Source organism: Desmodus rotundus, chromosome 1 (assembly GCF_022682495.2).
Source record: "Desmodus rotundus isolate HL8 chromosome 1, HLdesRot8A.1, whole genome shotgun sequence".
NCBI classification, from domain to species: Eukaryota; Metazoa; Chordata; class Mammalia; order Chiroptera; family Phyllostomidae; genus Desmodus; species Desmodus rotundus.
The window spans coordinates 133,488,026-133,508,568 of NC_071387.1; the positions used below are offsets into that span (position 1 = coordinate 133,488,026).

Genomic DNA, 20,543 nt, shown 5'->3' on the forward strand with positions numbered 1-20,543 from the left:
GGAAAGGGAAACAAAACGTTAGGGTTGCATATTTTGTTTGCTCAAGTTTGGGCAAGATAGAGCAAGAGTTGTTTGCTCAAGATGCTATTTTCTTACCTGTTTTTTACCATACAAATGTTGGAAAGGACTGAAGGCAAAAAAAAGGAGCTGAATAGTACACTCTGCATTGCGTGTTCACATCGGTGAACAGGTGCACTGAGCATGTTGGTTGAATTTTATAGAAATGTTTGGTAAGGTATTGGCAGGGAGGAAGCCTGTGACTAATTCTATAAAAAATTGGTGGTTTTTACAAAAGTACCAGAGCCAACCGAGTGCAGTCAGGACCCAGTCAGTCATTAGCTTGGGGTCCTTTCTCTACAGAAGGAATAATTAGACACCAGGCACTAGTTCTCAAAATTTGCAACCTGCACCTTCCTTCCACCCAGGTAGCTAGATTCCCCATTAGGTCCTTGTTTCTTACTCACTGGTGAGGAGCTATTTCTTAACCTTGGTCTAGTCTGCAGCCGGAGGAGGTGATCTGATTCCCCTACATTTATAGAGGAAGGCTCAGGGAACCACCTCGCCTTCGAGGCCGGCTGGATTCCTAGTGAGCACAGGAGGGGTGGAGCTCAGGTGAGGGGGTGGGAATGTGATACCCTTCTGTCAGGCTTTGTGGGATTTTTTTCTCTCTGTCCTGAAGGTTCTGTGTTTTCTACTTGAAGTTCCTCTTCAGGACTGACTCTGTGGTTCTGAGTTTCCAGCTATAAGTGGTGGAGGAGGTGGAAATTGCTTAGTCAGTGCCCCCAGCATCTGGCCCCAGCAGGATGTGGAAAGAAGCCCCTCTCCCAGGTTTCCTCCCTCTTCCCAGCCCAGCTTTATGTCTTTAAAAAAAGGGTTTTATTTATTTTTGTTTATTTATTTTTAGCGAGAGGGAAAGGGAGGGAGAAAGAGCTAGAAAAACATCAATGTGAGAGAGATACATCATTGGCTGCCTCTCCTGAGTGCCCGAGGATGGAACCCGCAACCCCAGCATGTGTTCTGACTGGGAGTTTAACCAGCAACCTCCAGCAACCTTTTGCCCAAACAATTGAGCCACGCGGGTCAGGCTGTGCTTTGACTTCACCTCCTAAATGACGGCCTCCATTGGGAAAGGCATTGGGGACAACACTTGACGCTAGCATTTCTCCCCTTGTGCAGTACTGTAGGATGACTTCACCATAAATGGCAGCTCAGGTGGTTTGTATCTGAGGAGAAAAAAACAGAACTTGGAGGAATTCCAGAAAAAGGAAACTATGTAATTTAGGGTGAACACAGAGTTGAACCTGCTAAGTCACAGGTAGTGGAACTAAGAGACACTCCTTGTAATCAGAATTAGATAAGAAGAAAAAATAAGAAGTGTGCTTGCTGCATGGGTGGTAAACTAATGGCGAGCCTACAGAGAGACAGAAAATAGAGCAGGTGAAAAAATTAGGGAAATTCAAGGGTGAATACCAAAACAGAGGAACTGGTGTGTTTTGGAATTGATGTCAATGACAGTTTTACCTTTCATAACACACGTGTCACTTGACACCTCTCACAGAGACAAAATGATGAGCATGACCAATCATGCACTATGGCACCTGCTTTGTTGTAGCCTTGGCTAGAGATACCACAAACACCACTGATCACGAGGACAGCCAGGAGAGAATATGACTGGATTAGCACCAACCTATCGCTAGGTCTAGATAAATAACCTTAACAAACCATTGGGACAATAGTAAAATCTTGTTTCTAAGAGAAAAAAAGTTATGTATATAGTATACATGACAATGTGGTTATTTTTGTGCTAAGTATCTTACATGGTGTGTTAGTCTGTTCTGGCTGTCATAACAAAATGCCACAGACTGAGCGGCTTAAACAATACAATTTATTTTCTCATCATTCTGGAGGCTGAAAATCAGAAATCAAGATATCCACAGGTTTGGTTTCTATTGAGCCTCTCTCCTCGGCTTGCAGATAGCTGCCTTCTCCCTGTATCCACACTCGGCCTCTCTCCTGTGCATGTGCACGCCTGGTGTGTCTCTCCCTCTTCTTCCAAGGATGTCAATCCTATGACTGAGGGCCCTACGGCTATGGCCTCATTTATATTTAATTACCTCCTTAAGGGCCCTACCTCCAAATACAATCACACAGGGTGTTAGGACTTCACTGTGTGAATTGGGGTGGGGAGCACAATTTAGTCCATAACACAAGGCTTACAAGATATTTACAGTAACTACTTAGGACTGCACTGCAGTTTTACAGTTGAGCAATCTGAGTCTCAGTAGGATAGTAAGTTGTCTATGTCAGAAGGGAAGGGAGAATTGGAGTCAGGAGTGGAACCCTGATGTGCCCAGCTGTGATGCCTGCGTTCTTTCACTGTAGCACGTGGAGTATCTTTTTCCTTATGTATTTCTATTCTGAGTATTTATATTCTGTGTTTCTATAGGGCTCCAAAGCTTTGTCATATGATCTTCAAAATCTCTGCAAGGAAAGCAAAAAGTGTAGTCCCATTTTACAGAGGAAAAATGGAGCCACAATGATATTATAACTCGACTGTAACTGTGAAAGGGAGCCTGGAGCCTTAGGTCTCCTACATCCTAACCTAACAGTGCTTCACATTACAGTGAGGGGAAAGAAGATCTGGGGGAGACCCAAGATAGTGGAGGAGTGAGTGGAGGCTACGCTAACCTCTTCCTAGGACCAATCTGGAATTATAACTAGACTGTGCAGAACTCACCCTGAATAAACAACTAAACTATAGCAGGAGAGAAGCCTTATAACCATAGACAGAAGAAACAGCTTCACATCAATGTGACAGGTATGGAGTGTGGAGGAGAGGTGAGAGGGCTGGCTCAGCTCCCACAGGCAGTAGCTGAAATGCCAGAGAAATATTTTAGTGACCAAGGGGGATCCTCCTGGGAAGTGTGGGGTCTATCCGCCACGTTGTAAGTGGCAGAGCCTTAGGTATTCTCCAGGGCGGGACAACCCATGTGGTTGTGTTGTGGCCCTGTCTGTGGGGGAGGGGTCGGAGAGGGAACAATGACACTTCCTTGGCTCTCGGCTGGCTTTCAGTCACTTCCCCCGCTACCCACAAGCAAATTGAGCCTTTCTGGTGCTGGTTACTGGGTGGGTGGGTTTGTGTACATTCCAACACTCTGTTGATCTCTCCGGGGAACTCTCCTGTGGGGCGGGGAGTTTCTCCCACTGCTGCAACCCTCACAGGTTTTTACCAGAGGTTTTGAGACTTTCTTTTCCCACGCTGGAATCCTGAGTTGCGCAGTCTGTCTTGCTCCTCAGTTGTTCTTCCATCCACAGGCAAATGTGAGAATGCCTGACGCACCAGTCACCATCTTCCTTGCCCTGGTTCACCAGCTGCTGCCTTGCTGCAGGTCTTCTCTGTCCCGGGTGTCCTTCTCCACCCCTCCTACTAGTCTGAATGAACGTTTCTTCTTCAACTCCTTGGTTTTTAGACTTCCATACAGTTTTCTCGCAATTCTGATTATTTTTTGTTTTAAAATTTGTTGTTATCCTACTTTTGGTTTTGTGAGGAGGCAAAGTGTATCTTACCTTTGCCTCCATCTATGCCTCCATCTTGGTCGGCAGTCCCTTTGGTTATGTTTTTAAAGATTTTTTTACTTATTTTTAGAGAGGGGAAGGGAAGAGAAAGAGGGGGAAGAAACATCAGTGTGTGGTTCCCCTCGTGTGCCCCCTACTGGGGACCTGGCCTGCAATCCAGACATGTTCCCTGACTGGGAATTGAACTGGTGACCTTTTGCTTCTCATTCCGGTGCTCAATTCACTGATCCACACCAGCCAGGGCTATGTTTTAAGAGTATTGGTGATTTAAATGATTCTAATGAGTCTAGAGTGCTTTAGAATCCACTATGGCACTTTCAATATGCAATTTCCCTGTAAGCAGGATTGAGCAGGTATTACAAAATAGGCATAGAAAAGTTCAGTAATTTGTCCAAGATTACACAAATTGTTAACAGAGCTGGAACTAAACAACTAATCCTAACACCACAGTGGTGATCGAAAACAGAAAAAGTAGAAACCCTTAAGTAGGAAGAGTGAAGAAACTCAGCCAGCCCCAGTATCTGTATTATTAGGCTTTGTGATAAGGAGGAATGTGATAAGGGGGACTGTGAACTAGGGGCTGGTTTCTAGCTCTGCTTCTCCTGTTATTAATTGTGACCCTAAGCAGGTCATTACTTTCTCTTGGGCCTTGTCTTTCTCATGTGATAGGTGAGGTGGTTGGATTAAATAGCCTCTAAGGGCCCTTCCACCTCTCACGCTATAATTTTGTGACCTTTCAAAGTCAGATAGGAATGGGAAAAAGACACCATGATCTATATCCATTCATTTATCACTTCATTCAGCAAATATCTGTTGAGGACCTTCTATGTGTGATATTAACTAAAAGCATAGATTACAAATAATAATAAATTTGGGAAAATGTCTCAAAGGGAAAGGACAGGGAATAATGAAATTAATAGCAAAAGCACGTACTTTAAATCGGTGGACAAGGAAAGAAGTACAATTGAAACTGTCAGCAGAGCCCTGGCTGGGTGGCTCATTTGGTTGAGTGGCATCACATGCACCAAAAGGCTGCAGCTTCAATTCCTGTCTGAAGCACATACATAGGTTGTGGGTTTGACCCCTAGTCGGGGTGCATATGGGAGGCAACCAATTAACGTTTCTCTCTCACATTAATGTTTCTCTCTCTCTCCCTTCCTCCCTCTCTCTAAGTCAATAAACATATTAATAAATTTTTTTAAAATAAGTAAGTAAATAAATAAATAAACTGATATCAGAAGGAAGGTGTGGGGTAACTCAGGACATGGCCCCTCCATGACTTCAGAGAACAGGTGGCTGCCTGGCCAGCAGCCATAAGGCATGAGGAAAACAGCCCTCTCAAGGCCCCTGTGTCTCAAAGGCCCCTGTGTTTATTACAGTATAGACTTACCACACGCTGCCCCCCCTAACCCTATACGTAGCATCAAGGTTGGAGGTGGGGCACAATCCCCTGTAATGTGAGTGATAAACGGCATGACCACAGCACATCCACATCTCCCGGTCCTCTGGGAGGTTTTGTCAGAATATCACGAACACAAGTACAGCTTCCCAGTTTGGAGCTCCTGCATCTTACAGAAGGAATGGAGCTGAGAGACAATGGAAAGACAATGGCCAGACATACATAAAGGTAGAATCTGACCAGTGGCTGTGTAGAGCTGCCGTGGAGCGTCAGCACTGGCTGTCGCTGGAGGCCTTTCCCAAGGTCAACAACCAGTTTCTCAAACAATTGGGTCTACATCAAAATTGGCAAATTTTTGATGTATATGGGATGGATCCTGAACTCCTTAGCATGACACCAAGACCAGTGTGTGCAGTGTTACTTCTCATCACAGAAAAGTGTGAAGTATGCCGAACAGAAGAAGAGGAAAAACAAAATCCCAGGGACATGATGTTACATCATCAGTATATCTCATGAAGCAAACAGTCAGAAATGCCTGTGGAACAATTGGACTGATCCATGCTCTTGCCAACACGAAACACAAGATGCACTTTGAATCTGGATCAACCTTGAGCAAGCTCCTGGACGAGTCTGTGTCAATGAGCCCTGAAGAAAGAGCCTGATATCTGGAGAAGTGTGATGCTATTCGAGTTACTCATGAGACCAGTGCCCCCGAAGGTCAGACTGAGGCACCAAGTAGAGGTGAAAAAGCGGGTCTTCATTTTGTTGCATTAGTTCACGTAAATGGGCATCTCTCTGAATTAGATGCACGGAAACCATTTCCAATTAACCATGGGGAAACTAGCGATGAAACGTTAGAGGGTGCCATAGAAGTCTGCAAGAAGTTTATGGAATATGAGCTTGATAAATTGAGATTCAATGCAATTACTCTTTCTGCAGCATCGTTTGTCAGTAATCAATAATGGAAACACCAAATACCACATTATTTGCAACAAAAATTCAATTTCTGCAGCCCTACACTAACCCCCAAATTTTGATATTTTCACTTACTTGACTGATTTAACTTTATGTGAATTGAAATTTGACTTAAAAAAAAAAAAAAGAACCTGACCTACAACCTGCAACACCAGTCCAGGAAACCAACCCATTATCTACAGTAACCGTCGCAGGAAGCCAACCTACTATCCTCAGGTCAAACTTGTAGGAAGTTAGACTGTTTCTAGAAACCAGTCCAGGAAGCAAAACAACGACCCCTTTAACAAAATTTCCCCAAATAACCAGGACTGGATTAGTAACTGACAGCTTCTCTAATCTTTGCCATCTCTTCCAACTGGAGAAAGACAAATATGTACTCTATTTTTTTTTTTTCAAATATGTACTCTTAATCAGTCAGTCACATAGGATGCCTCACTTCTAGTGAGTCTGGCTAAAATTTCCCCAGGCCAACAGCCTCCAATCAGGGCATACCTGAAACCTTCCCCCTTCCCTACTCTTTTCTCTGCATTTGAGTCTCGGCCAAAACACAAGTGATTGTGGCTGACTACCTTGCTACAGGAGGTTCTGAATAAATAACCTCCTCGTTCGGGTGATTTCTGTCTGATTCCACAGAGCCAGTCAGGTGGACAAAGGGAAACACCCTGTTCTGGGCTGAGGGAACTGAAAGGAGATTGGAGAGGCCGCAGCATGATGAACGACACAGGGAGAGTGGTACGTGGTGAAATGGAAGAGGTAGATGAGGGCTGATTATTCAGGGTCTTGTAGCAAAGAATTAGATTTTATTCCAAATGCAATGGGAAGTTATTAAAGAGTTTTAAGCAGGGGAGACACACAACCCTGTTTATGTTTTTGAAAATCACTGCTGATTGAAAAATGGGAGCACTGAGAGCAGAAAAAAGCAGGATACTTAGGTTTCACTCCTCAGTGAGGTTAGCTATGGAGAGAATAAAATGACAAAGGGGGACCTGGGACTGAGTCTATAGACTCTGATGTTTAGCAGCTAGGCTGAGAAGGAGGAGCCAGGAAAGGGAAGAAAACAATAGATTGCAGCTAAGAGATGAAAGGGTTTTGAAGAGGAGAGAACAGTCATCTGAAAAGGTACTAAAAGCTCAGGTAAAATGAGCATAGAAAAAAATCATCACTGTATTTGGTTGCATGGAAGCCAGTGGTAATTCTGACAACAGCAGTTTTGGTTGTGTGGTGGGAGGAGAATCTAGATTGGAGTGGACTGAAGAGTGACCAGGAAACAAAGAATAGTCCACGTCACTTGTACTGACAGCACTGAGAAAAATGAGGTGAGGCAGGCGAAAGGATGCAGAGGGACAATGATGGATGTGAAGGGACAATGAGGAGGTTTGTAAGATGGGAGGTGTAAGGACAGGTTTGTATGCTCATAGGAACAAACCAGGAGAGAGTGAGATGAGAAGCCAGAAAAGAGAACAGTAGAAATGAAGTCCTTGAGAAGAAAGGAGGGCATGGGACTAGGGGCATAAGTGCAGGCATTTACCTTTCATAAAAGGACCGCCATCTCCGTTACATAGGAGGGGAGCAGGAACCCGTGGATGGAGACACAAAGACTGCAGATTTGGTGGTAGGAAGATCAAGTTTATAATTATGTTTCTCAAGGAATGAAACAAGGTGAGATCATCTATGGGAAGGTGACAGAGTGTGGAAGTAGGGGAGATTTGGGGTGTTAAGAAGTAGTCTAGATACAATGACTGTTATTACTTTATCAGTCTTACATATTTGCCAAAATAGCAAGTGAAACACTCCATTGAATAATCCTCTGCCCAGCCAAAACCCTCAAGTAAAGTTCACTACCTACATTTTATGTTTCATTTCTGTAGTAGATACTCAGTGGAAGAGTTATTCTTTTTTTCTTAACTCAGTAGAAGTATTTTTATTTATCTAATAGCATATTCTTTTGTATTTTTCAATTACAATTGACATTTAATATTATTTTATATTAGTTTCAGGTGTACAGCATAGTGGTTAGATAATTATATAGTTTAAAAAGGGACCCCCCTCATAAGACTAGTACCCACCGGGCACCATACATAGTTATTACAATATTATTGACTGTATTCCCTGTGCTGCACTTTACATCCCCATGACTATTTTGTAACTACCAGTTTGTACTTCTTAATCCCTTCATCTTTTTCACTCAGCCGTCCAACCCCCTCCCATCTGGCAACCCCCAGTTCGTTTTCTGTACCTGTAAGTTTTTTTCTGTTTTCTTTGTTCATTTATTTTGTTCTTTATATTCCACATATAAGTAAAATCATATGGTATTTGCTTTCTCTATCTGACTTATTTCACTTAGCATAATACCCTCTAGGTCTATCCCTGTTGTAGCAAATGATAAGATTTCATTCCTTTTTTTATGGTGGAGCAATATTCCATTATAACTATGTACCACTTCTTTATCTGTCTGGAACAGGTATTCTTAAAACTTGAAAAGGAAGTTGCCTTTAAAAATGTGGTACGAACTGTAAGTTGGAATGTTCAGAGGAGTCCATGTGTGTAGGTGGAGAGGTCAGAGTACTGAGCTACCCGACCCTGAAGTGGCGGGCTGATGACCATTTGTCAAGGGTCTTGCAAGAATGGCCTTGTATTGGATGAAAAATGGACCCAATGGCCTTTCATGCCTTGTGCCTGTCTACCAGCAACTCTGTGAGGCAGAGCTAGTTACAGAAGGCATTATGAAGAAGGTGGCCTTGAAGGACAGACATGACTTGGGATGCCATGGGATGTTAGTGTGCACTTCTGCTTTCCATATAAAATCTCCCAAAGATCCCTCTGCCCCTTCTTCCCTGGCCATTCCCCGAGTAAGGTAACAATTTCCTAATCATTATCTGTCAAAGAAGGGTCCAAATTTGACCCTGTACCTTTATTTCCTGAATGACTACTGCTAGAAACTCAGCAGAGCTAAGGAGGGAATTGGGCCAGATCTAGACCGCCTAAGTTTTTTGCAGAGAAGATTCCTCTCACCGTCACAGTGGTGTGGGGGCAAATTATAGTAGCTGGAAGCCCAGTAACAGTGGCGGTGGGTTTTGTTTCTGTGTGTGTACTTGAGAAACATAATTGGAGCTGCCTGACTCTCTGCCATGGAGAGAGATGCGACCAAAGGGAGAGAGCCACTCTGAGGTCACAGGAGGCTCTATTCTACCCATGTCCATCTCCACCCTACTCTGCCAATTTAACTCTCTAGTTTTTGCTTCAGTTCTGCTTTTGCAAGTTGCAGAGTTTGTTGCAAGCCACCTGGCTGACCGATGTCTCCATCAACACTGATGGAGAAGGCTCTGCAAAAGGTTCAGGGCATAAATGGGGACTGATAATAAAGTGTTAATAAAGTGCCAATAAAGTGCCTCTTAAGTGCCAGGGCAGGTTGGGATGGAGGCCCAATAATACCTAAAGTAAGAAAACACCGAAGTTCCTGGCATGAGATGGTGTACTCTTCAGATGCTTCTCAGATGGCGGTTAGAGACTGGGGGAAATGCCAGTTTATGGATACTGCATTGTGAGTGAGAAAGCAGCCAAAAAATGTAACTTGGCAGCCCTTGGCTGATGTGGCTCAGGTCGGGGCACATGCCTGGGTTGTGGGCCTGGTTCCCCCATTGGGAGTATGCCAGAGGCAACTGGTGAATGTTTCTCTCCCTCCCCTTCCCTCTCTCTAAACATAAATAAATAAAATCTTTTAAAAATGTACCTTGGCAGCCCAGAGAGTAAAGAAAAACAGGAGAAAATTAGAGTTTATCTATTTTTGCTTTGCTGCTATATATTCTATACATACTAATCTTTTGATAATATTGCACAAAATATTTGTATTTCTTTTAATTTACTTTTTTATTGAACTTGGTGGGATGACATTTGTTAATAAAAGTACATAGTTTCAGGTGTATAATTCTGTATAACACATCATCTGTATATTGTACTGTGTGCTCACTGTCCTTAGTAAAGTCTCCTTCCGTCACCGTGTACCCCCCATACCCTCTTCTACCTCCTCCCACCCCCTTTCCCTCTGGTAATGACTGTGCTGTTGTCTGTGTCTGTGAGTTGTTTTTTTAAAATATGGAATGCTTCATGGATTTCTGTGTCACCCTTGTGCAGGGGCCATGCTAATAATACATCTTTTTGTATCATTTCAATTTTAGTATTTGTGCTGCCAAAGCAAGTACAAAATATTTGTATTTCTTAAAAGCTTCAGAGTGGTTGTTAACCTGAACAATATTTACCTGAAGGATCCAACATGCTTTAACCAAAAGCAGCAAATCAAGCCAAAAATGGAGAAGAAAGAAATTCTCACAATTTACCCTAAAAATCAGAGTTCATGGCTGAGATAACCCTATCACAATTTCCAAGGATTGTTTCCCTTCATATCAAAGAAATCTTGTCTTGGTCTCAACACCCCCAATCCCTGCACGGTATTCTTTTCGTTACACACTCATATGAGAATGCCTGGGCTGTCTCTTCAACACCATGCAGTTAATCCTGGGGGTAAAGGGCAAAATAGATAGTTTTGCTCCTGTGGTATTTTATTCATGAGCCAAGTCCCCCTTGGAGTAGTGGATTCTCTCCTTTGCCTTATGTAGTTGCTTATGACCAAGGGAATATAATGTTACAGAACTTTCCTCTGTCAAACTGTTCCTGAGGTTGTCGGTATCTTAAAAGATGAGAGCTGCCACCGAATCTCTAACAGTAACACGACACTGCTAGGTTTTCTCACCCAGATAGATTCTATAATGTAAAATTAGGCAGGTGCCACGACCTGAACTTTCCCACATGCAGGGTTTGTGAGGCTGCTCTCCTGTGTATCACAAAACTGATGCCGAGGCAGGAAACCTTCTCACATCCATTGCTCTGCAGGGTCTCTCCCTAGCGGATTCTCTTTGAGCTTTATCTGAAGCCTTTCCCATACTCACCGCAAAGACAGGGGTTTTTCCTTCAGTTTGGCCACCCAGTGATGGGGCTGCTGAGCTCTGTCTGAAGCTTTTGCCACTGACTACATTTTGCAGTTTTGTTTCAATCTAGATTCTCTGATTCACCCTCTGACGGGTACACGTAAAGTTTTCTCGCCATCGAGGCAATATGACTGGGTGTGCGGCACGGCGAGGTGTGAGCCAGAGGTAAAGCTAGTTTTGCACTCATTGCACCTTCAGGGCCTCTCCTGAGTGTGGACTCCCAGCTCTGCTCTGGCTGAAACTTTTCCCACATTCCTTAACATGGTTAGCTTTACTCTGGTGTGTCTTCTGATGTCACACCCTGGCAGAGCTCTACCAAAGCTTTACCCGTTCATTCTCCCCTGTGTGGTTTATGAAGACAGCAGAGATGGTGCTTTCACCAAAAACTTGACTCTGGGGTTACTTTTCCAGGTGTCTCTGTGAGCATCTCCACATTGCTTGCTCTCTTGCCCAAGTTCTCACAGCCTTGCCCACCATCAGGGTCAGCCTACTGTTTGGTTTTCCTGATAATGTCCTGGAAGTTTCACTTTTCTCACCATTTTCTGCCTGGAAGCCTTCTTATTTTTCTTCACTTTACAATCAAAAGGAAAACATAAGGAGAGAAGGTGTTAATCTTGGAAGAGGATTTGGGATGGGTGGAATAACTGGAACAATTACATTAGACTAAGTTAAAGTAGAAGTTCTTCTAAATAAGGGAATTTACGGAGTTCAAAGTCAAAGAGAGCAGGTGGGACGCTTAGGGGACTCTGTCCGAACAACCCCTGAGCAAGGTCTTTTCATAGGCCATGTTCATATCGATGGTCCTGAATGTTCCTTTTACAGTCTGTTTTGTAGTCACGTCTTCTTTGAAGACTTATTTGGTTAATTCCACCTCACTCTGCTCTATAGCCACTCATTTAGTTGAAATTACTCATTTGTAACTTTCTTTCTTTCTTTCTTTCTTTCTTTCTTTCTTTCTTTCTTTCTTTCTTCTCTCTCTCTCTCTCTCTCTCTCTCTCTCTCTCTCTCTCTTTCTTTCTTTCTCTCTCTCTTTCTTTCTTTTCTCCCCTCCTTCTCTCTCTCTCTCCCTCTCTCTCCCTCCCTCCCTTTCTCCTCCCTCCCTCCCTCCCTCTCTCTCCTTTCTTTTTTTTTTTTTATTGTTATTTAATTACAGTTGTATGCCTTTTCTCCCCATCCCTTCACCCCACCCCAGGTGAACCCACTTCCCTCCCCCCTCTCCACCCTCCCCCTTGGATTTGTTCATGTGTCCTTTATAGTAGTTGCTGTAATCCCCTCTTCCCACTGTCCCCGCCCCCACCCCCCCACCCCCGCCCTTGCTATTGTTACATTGTTCTTAACTTCAATGTCTCTGGTTATATTTTGTTTGCTTTTTCCTTCTAGTGCTTATGTTCCAGTTAAAGGTGAGATCATATGGTATTTGTCCCTCACTTCCTGGCTTATTTCACTTAGCATAATGCTCTCCAGTTTCATCCATGCTGTTGCAAAGGGTATAAGCTCCTTCTTTCTCTCTGCTGCGTAGAATTCCATTGTGTAAATATACCATAGTTTTTAGATCCACTCGTTTGCTGATGGGCACTTCGGTTGCTTCCAGTACTTGGCTATTGTAAATTGTGCTGCTATGAACATTGGGGTGCACAGATTCTTTTGGATTGGTGTTTCAGTGTTCTTAGGGTATAATCCCAGCAGCAGAATTACTGGGTCAAAGGGCAGTTCCATTTTTAGTTTTCTGAGGAAATTCCATATTGTTTTCCACAGCGGCCTCACCAGTCTGCATTCCCACCAACAGTGCAGTAGGGTTCCCTTTTCTCCGCATCCTCTCCAACATTTGTTTGTGGATTTGTTTATGTTGGCCATTCTGACTGGTGTGAGATGATACCTCATTGTGGTTTTAATTTGCATCTCTCTGATGGCTAGTGATGCTGAGCATCTTTTCATATGTCTCTGGGCCTTCTGTATGTCTTCCTTGGAGAAGTGTCTGTTCAAGTCCTTTGCCCATTTTTTAATTGGGTTGTTTGTCTTCCTGGAGTGGAGTCGTGTGAGTTCTTTATATATTTTGGAGATCAGGCCCTTGTCTGAGGTATCATTGGCAAATATGTTTTCCCATATTGTTGGTTCTCTTTGTAATTTGGTGCTGTTTTCTTTAGCCATGCAGAAGCTTTTTATTTTGATGAGGTCCCATTTGTTTATTCTTTCCTTTATGTCCCTTGCTTTAGGGGATGTGTCTGTGAGGATGTTGCTGCGTGGAATGTCTGAGATTTTCCTGCCAATGTTTTCCTCAAGGACTTTTATGGTGTTACGGCTTATATTTAAGTCTTTTATCCATCTTGAATTTATTTTTGTGTATGGCGTAAGTTGGTGATCGAGTTTCATTTTTTTGCACGTAGCTGTCCAGATCTCCCAACACCATCTGTTGAAGAGACTGTTTTTGCTCCATTTTATGCTCCTGCCTCCTTTGTCAAATATTAATTGATCGTATAGATTTGAGTTTATTTCTGGGCTCTCTATTCTGTTCCATTGGTCTATGTGCCTGTTTTTATGCCAGTACCAGGCTGTTTTGATTACCGTGGCCTTGTAATACAGTTTGATATCAGGTATTGTGATACCTCCTGCTTTGTCCTTCTTTCTCAAAATTGCTGCTGCTATTCGAGGTCGTTTATGGTTCCATATGAATTTCTGCAATGTTTGTTCTATATCTGTGAAATATGTCATGGGTACTCTAATAGGGATTGCATTGAATCTATAAATTGCTTTGGGTAGTATGGCCATTTTGATGATGTTAATTCTTCCAATCCATGAACATGGTACATGCTTCCATTTGTTTGTATCTTCCTTAATTTCTTTCTTCAGTGTTGTGTAGTTTTCTGAGTACAGGTCTTTTACCTCCTTGGTTAGGTTTATTCCTAGGTACTTTATTTTTCTTGTTGCTATATCGAATGGGATTTTTTTCCTGATTTCTGTTTCTGCAGTTTCGTTGTTGGTGTACAGGAATGCCTTTGATTTCTGGGTATTGACTCTGTATCCAGCTATTTTGCCAAATTCATTTATTAGGTCGAGTAGTTTTTGAGTGGAGTCTATAGGGTTTTCCATGTACACTATCATGTCGTCTGCAAACAGTGACAGTTTCATTTCCTCCTTTCCAATTTGGATGCCTTTTATTGCTTTCTCTTGTCTGATTGCTGTGGCTAGGACTTCCAATACTATGTTGAATAGGAGTGGTGAGAGAGGGCATCCTTGTCTTGTTCCTGATCTTAGTGGGAAAGCTCTAAGTTTTTGTCCATTGAATGTGATGTTGGCTGTAGGTCTCTCATATATGGCCTTAATTATGTTGAGGACTGCTCCCTTTATTCCCACTTTGCTGAGTGTTTTTATCAGAAATGGGTGCTGTATCTTATCGAACGCTTTTTCCGCATCTATTGATATTCTCCTTTCTTTTTTGCTTGGCCGTGTATAGTACTTACTATATAGCATGCAGTCTTCCAGGTGCATTATATATATGTTCCCATTTTATAGAGGAGAAAACTGGGCCACACAGAGCGTATCTTGCTCAAGAACAGGTTAACGGTGCTAGAGCCGGGATTCCATCCCAGGCAGAATGGCTTCAGTGTCTATGCTCCCCGAGCGTCCTGTGTGAGTGTACTTAATCTCTCGAGCTTAGAGAGCAACATTTGAAGACCTAGCATCCTGCCTCTGATTCTTTTGAGTGCATCGCAGAGTCCCATCATATACTGGCAGAAACTCCAGGAAAAAGAGATATATTTATGTGCTTAACAGGAAGGGTGCAGAATCTGCCATATTGGTCGAAGAATATACATATGTTCTCCTGTTGGCTGAAATTGAAAACTCAGAAGTAATAGAACAAATTTGGCTTTGGCAACCCAGTCTCCTGCTCAGAAGAGAGATGCTCAAAGGCCCTCTCTTTATTATACTGAGAATTATCATAAAGCTATCATTGGAAGACCTGGCACTGTGTACCGGCTATAGTATCCTTTGTTCTGCTACACACTGAGATCTTTAAACCCTCCCTCCCTTTTCTAACTGCTCTCCACCTACTCTTCCACCACTTTCCTCGCTCCTTAAAGACCCATACCTTAGCTTTTACCTTCTTACTAATTTTTATGTGTTTACTTATGTATGCCAATTTCTCTGTACATCCTCATAATTCACATCTGTGTTTGGGAGATACCTGCATTCCTGGGGGGTATAGACATAAAATATAACTGTAACTGTATTTATTTATTTATTTATGAGGGGGTAGTTCTTCTTCCATGCAGAAAAGAGTGGCTAGGAAAAACCTGGATGTATGAATAAGTATAGTTGTATATGTCAGATCTTCAGCTATTTATTTTTATTTTAATGATGAAAATAAGAGTAGCAATAAGCCCATAGCTTTTTCACTTATCTACTAAGCAATATTTTCTTCAATAAAACTGCAACATGCGCAGACAACTAGAGAAACTCCGTAGTGTAGAAGATGGTTGTAACGTGATTCGACACATATCAGGCTGTATTCCCTGGGCTTTACTGTGTTGTGATTTCCAGGTGCTTTCTTGCTATGCAACATAAACTTTTGCCTCAGGTAGCCTGTGGTCTGAATCCTATCTCTGCCCCTTGGCAAATGTGACGATCATTCAGTTATTTAGTTTTCTGAGCATTTTCCCATCTGTAAAGGTAGAAAAAGAACCCCATCCTGCAGTATGACGGTGCTGACAAACTAACAAACACTCAGTGTAGAGCCAGACACATAGACACATAGCAGGCTCTTGATAAATGTAACTTTAGGGTGGAGTGGAATGTAACTATTCTTTCCACTTACTTCTTTCCCAGGGCTGCCTTCTTCAGCTTCTGCTTTTGTTCCCAGATGGAAACAGAGGGGTACCAGTTATTCCTTTGTATCTGCCATCATCCTCCGCTGATTCCAGAGTGAATCCTGAGCAGTGGAGAATCAATACTGGGATTGTTAGCCTGGGGGCAGAGCTCTGTGTCCCAGAAGGAAACATGTTAGAGAAATGTCCTCTGGTTGATTCTCTCTTCAACCTCCCTTGGTGACCTAGATTCCCCTCTCAGACCCAGAGGGTCATGACAAACCAGGGGGTAGAGCAACCCCCAGGCTATGGCCTAAGCAAGCCGGAAATCTTACCTAGGAGAACAATTGTTTTGGTGCTCACTGGCAATGGTGATCTGATAAAATCCCTGTAAGGGGTAAAGCCGAAGGTCCTGCCATGAAAACCTGGAAAAAATGAAGATGAATTACTTAGCAAATGGCCTATTGAATTATAAGACTCTCATTTTCCAAAAGTAACAAGAAAGCTAACAGGAATTGGGAGCCCGAGTGGGATAGGGAAAAGGCTGTCAACATTGCCATCAGATTTTATCACTCCCACTTTCTTTCCCTCATTGTTATAGTCTACTGCCCCTACGTCATTTTCTTTTATTACTCCTTGATTTTAGTTCCTGGATCACCATCGCTCTTTAAAACTACCTCTGCTTTGATTCTTGGTAATTTCTATATAGACACAAATGGTTCTTCTAACTCCCTGGTGTCTCAGTTCTCTTAATCCTCTCCTCCAGGGATCTTGTCTTCCACCCTACCACAGTTACATGCTCCTGCAGTCATACTTCAGAGCTTGTTATTACCTGAAACTCAACTTCATGCATTCTGCCCTGCCACTGCTCTTTCCGGCTTCCTTTCTCTAGTATATGGACTCCAACGACCTTTCAATATTGTTAGTACCTCCAACCCATTGATATTGTCATATGTTTGCTGTCCTTCACTCACTGATGTCCTCTCCATCCTCCTTCCCCAACATAAAGTCCATGGTCAATCAATACGATCATTCAACTCTCCTGTCCCTCTTTGCTTTGGCATACTCACTTGACAAAAATCACAGTCATGATTAAATTCAACCTCTGTCTTCCCAGTACTTGCACTCTGGTCATTGGAAGTGGCTGAAGAAAGATATGTGTTCTTGCCAGCTCGTCTTTTTCTGAACTCATGGCCATAAAACTCAAGTGAGACTATGGGTACTCCTGCTTCTGGGAAGTAGAGCACTTTCCCTTATTCCTCCCACTAAGTACAACTAACCCCCCTGGACACTATGTATAAAACAGATATCAGAAGAGTGAAGGATGAAAGAAAACTGTCTTTAGGCCTTGGAATCCAAGGGGTGACATAGCAGTGAGTTCCCTGGGTTTTTTCCCACCTCATATGTACTAGACTCAGTGCTGGAGAACCAGGCAGTCTAGAAAAAACCAAAGCCACAAGAAAATCCTTCAGAAAAGGGCAACCTAGCAAGACAGAAAGCGTTTTTATTTTTAAAATTTTTATTTATTGATTTGAGAGAGAGATTGACTTGTTTTTCCACTTATTTATGCATTTATTGGTTGCTTGTTGTATGTGCCCTGACCAGGGATTGAACCCACAACCTTGGTATATTGGGACGATGCTCCAACCAACTGAGCTGCCTACCCAGGGAAAGACAGAAAACTTTTAAACAACCACTCTACTCCAGCTCAACACCACAGAAAAAATGATGGCCCCACTTTTATTCCCATCAGCAAAGGCTAAGTGGGCTCACTAGGCTGGTGTCAGGGAAACCACGTGGGTAACCTGCACTTCCACTCTCATCCAGTGGTAACAAGGCTCTCCGTCTTCTTCTCTACATACATGAAGACATTTATACAGAGAAAGAATCAGTGGAGAGGAGAATATTTAAACTAAAAGATAATTTGGTGGAATCAGATCCTAGAGACAGAAGAGAATGGTATGGAGAATGTAGGCTGAGAAGTTCAACTTTGATGATAGCAGAAACACTAGTTCCTTAGATACAGATGGAAAGGATATGACAAGAAGTCAAACCGTTGAAGTGAAGGAGGTATAAATTAAGTACAGTCTCCCCTGACATCCTCCTGCTGTCTCTGAAGAAGGAAGAGGGAAAGAGACAGCAATGGACGTGGATGCTCCTTTCCATTGAGTCCTTCTTTTTATAAACATACTCAGATTGTCTTTATACTTAAAAACAAACAAAAAAATTACTTTCCTGTAGACTTTTATCCCTCAAAATCACATCTCATTTCTCCTCTTGTTTCCAGGCAAATTTCTAAATCTTTGCAGTAGTCTTCTCATCCCTGGCCCCTATTTAAAGTGCTCTTGCTAGTTACCAGTGACCTAAGGAGCACGCACCCTTGACTCATAGCAGTCAAAGCCTTTCACCGTCAGTTCTCCACCTACTTCCTTTGAGAACTCTACGTCATTCCCACAGCACATTCTGCCTTTGCCCATGTTCTTCTCTTTGGCTGGAAATGCCCTTCCACCCCAGACCCCTTCTTGGCCCAGTTATTAGATAGGACTTCTTCTATGAAATCTTTTTCATCATTCAAGTCCTCTCTAATGAGAGCCCTTAGAAACGTTTTTTTCTTTAGCATTTCATTTGAAATTTCTCTTTACATTTTAGTTGGTTGTCATCTCCAAGTTTGTTTTCCTCAAAGAGTTTCCCTCTGGTAGGGGGCAAAGACCATGGTTTGGTCCCCTTTGATTGCCCCCGCAGCATCTAACAGCTTGTCATTACCAGCTTCCAGGCATCTCAAATTGACGCTGGGAGTATATGGGACTTTGGAGGTTCTCTGCTCTTCACCAACTGTCTATGCCGTCGTCTCTACCTGCCCACCCACTCTGTGTCTAGGAATTAGAAGGCAAGAGCCAGGAAGGAACATGAAGAATGGCAATAGGTGGCAGGTGAGAGAGGCCAGTGGAAGGTCAGAGGTGCTATGGCCCCCTAGGATGTGGAAATTATGCCTTTTCAAGTTAATTAGTGCCATAGCTGACTTACAAAGAGCTGTTGTCTCTCCTCCCTGTTGTCTATTAGACAAAAGCCAGGCACTCCAGGGGCTATGCGTGGATGTGTGCCCTGAGAATAAAATGTAGATTGAGTCAATTGATAGATGCAGCTGAAAAAAGCTACTGGTTCAATTACCCTAACAACATGGATAAGCCAAAATCCATTTTCCTCTACTTATTGAAATATATTTTTGACCATAGATTTTTTCTTAATTACATTGCACTGAGTTTAATATTAAAAGGATACTACTGTAACAGAGAGGAAGATACACGGGAAGTATTCAAGACCAGGATTTCTAATCCTGGCTGGTGAGTTTTCTCACCTGTAAAATGAAGAAATTCAACATGACCATTTTAACATTCCAGAAAGTTTTCTGGCTCCCTGGGCCCACAGTAAATGGAGTGGGGACAGCTAAGGAAGGGCACATGGGGCTAGAAACCAGTCTCCTAACTCTGGGATCCACTTGGGCTATACCCATCTCTGCCTCACCCCCTTGGCACCAACCATTATGGTAAGAATTGTAAGCATTTGCACATGCTAGTAGACCCCCCCCCCCAGGATGGAGTGTCTGGTGTTAACAACTATCATTATACCCGACAACGTGGAGGACTGTGTGCAGAACATCCTTATAGAAAAAAGGATAGCCTCCTAACAAACACAGGCCAGTTCACTTGGGGAGTGACAGGTCCACGACTGGATTTGGTCTCGACTCTTGGCTGTGGGACCTTCTGCCATCATTTACCTTCGATCTCTCATGTCAAAAATCCTCAGTTTCAGCATTTCCAGGCCAGGGCCCATGTGCCTCATTGTCACTTTTGCATGAGTCCAGTGCTGCTGACTTAATGCTGGCCCATTTGGGGTGTAGGCAAGACAGCTTTGGCTGCTTTGCAGGCTCCTTCTCTTCTGAAAGCCATCGGGCAGCACTCTTTGGCTCTTGGGCCCTGGGGGATGAGTGGGAGGGATGGGGCACACTGGATTCACTGCCCCCATTTGCTTGGTTAAGACTTATCTCAAAACTGAGGGGTCATGACATAAAGTCTGCAGACTGCTCCAGTGAGGTCCCTGGCATCAGGGTGGAGGGCCTGGCTGTCTTCTGGACTCTGGCTTGTCCTGAAGGACACAATATTAAGTCTTGGTCTGTTTTGTCTCTGTCTTGTTCAATTTAGATTCTATTCCTCAGGGCCCAAACTGCTCCCAGGCTTTACTACAAGCCCCTAAAACTTCCCCTCTAGTGAAGTGTGCAAACTCCTCTTAGTTTCAGTTGCTTTTCTCAGTATAGCTCACCAAAATTTTGCACGAGTTCCTGTTGATTATTTTGCAGTTCTCAGATCTTTCACACGCTCGTTGCTTCTCTGCTTGCGTTTGCACAATGACTTGAGACTTATATTAGTTTTGTAACTGTAGGTGGTAAGTTGTCACCTGGTTTTGTTGTAGATACTGTCCACAGGTTTCAGTTTTGCTATCCTAGCCGCTGTGTTGTTTTTTTTTTTTTAATTTTTATTGTTATTCAATTACAGTTGTCTGCATTTTCTCCCCACCCCACCCCAGGCAAACCCACCACCCTCTCCCTTGATTTGGTCCATGTGTCCTTTATAGTAGCTCCTGTAAACCCCTCCTCCCACTGTCCCCTCCCCACTCCCCTCTGGCTATTGTTACATTGTTCTTAATTTCAATGTCTCTGGTTATATTTTGTTTGCTTTTTTCTTTTGTTGATTATGTTCCAGTAAGGTGAGATCATATGGTATTTGTCCCTCACCGCCTGGCTTATTTCACTTA

The 20,543-nt window shown here is 43.1% G+C and overlaps 2 pseudogenes; one reads left to right on the plus strand and one right to left on the minus strand.

The window, feature by feature from the left end:
- Positions 1 to 3,539: 3,539 nt before the first annotated feature.
- On the plus strand, positions 3,540 to 5,937 carry LOC128780095 (ubiquitin carboxyl-terminal hydrolase isozyme L3 pseudogene; annotated as a pseudogene).
- A 4,099-nt stretch (positions 5,938 to 10,036) lies between these two features.
- LOC112315083 (U6 spliceosomal RNA) lies at positions 10,037 to 10,149 on the minus strand (annotated as a pseudogene).
- Positions 10,150 to 20,543: the final 10,394 nt, after the last annotated feature.